Raw genomic sequence first — 883 nt, forward strand, 5'->3', positions numbered from 1 at the left:
AGCGGCGAATAAATAAAGAAAGAATTGGTTATATAAGTGATTAAATAAATAATGAATAAGTAAATACATGAATAAAGCAACAAATAAGTAAATAAAGCGGCGAATAAATAAAGAAAGTATTGGTTATATAAGTGATTAAATAAATAATGAATAAGTAAATACATGAATAAAGCAACGAATAAGTAAGTAAATAAATGAATGAATAAGTAACGCATTCAATATATATATATATATATATATATAGTGGATGTGATAAAGATGTGGTAAAACTTACGTTGGAGGAAAGACCGCATTCCTGACATTATACAGAGAAACCTCTTGTTTCAGACAGCTCTGTCCCCACATGACAGCTGTAAATCACATGAAGCAATGCATGACGAATCGAGTTGTGGGGCTCCTGTGTGTTGCTAGAGTGTCCAATGCAATCTAAATAGGGTTAATGACAAACTATAATCTCGCTATATCTCTAACTAATCAGAAAACAACTTTCCACTAGCATTCTGAACATATCCGCTTTATTCATCATTACCTGTTTTGTTTAAAACTTAAACCATTCTCAGTGTCTAATTGTACAGGGGCAACCATGAAAATGGCTTGACCAAATAAATGTTTGTATGTGTGCACAAGTGTTGAGCGGTTACCTTCCAGCGTTCATGTTTCTGAAAAATGAAAAAAAAAATTGGAGTGTCCATTCTTCAAACTGTGTCTACAACACTGTATAATTAAAGCGCATGTTTTTCCTAACTGCATGGAGCGGTGTCTTTAAATGGTGTCCATGATGTTCCCCCTATCCTGACTGTTTTCCTTCTGTCTGAGAAGATGCCAGTGCGTCCACCAACCAAGGGTGAAGAAAAAAAAAACATCTTTATTGCTGGTGTTCATA

This window comes from Triplophysa rosa, linkage group LG4 (assembly GCF_024868665.1).
Source record: "Triplophysa rosa linkage group LG4, Trosa_1v2, whole genome shotgun sequence".
Classification (NCBI taxonomy): Eukaryota; Metazoa; Chordata; class Actinopteri; order Cypriniformes; family Nemacheilidae; genus Triplophysa; species Triplophysa rosa.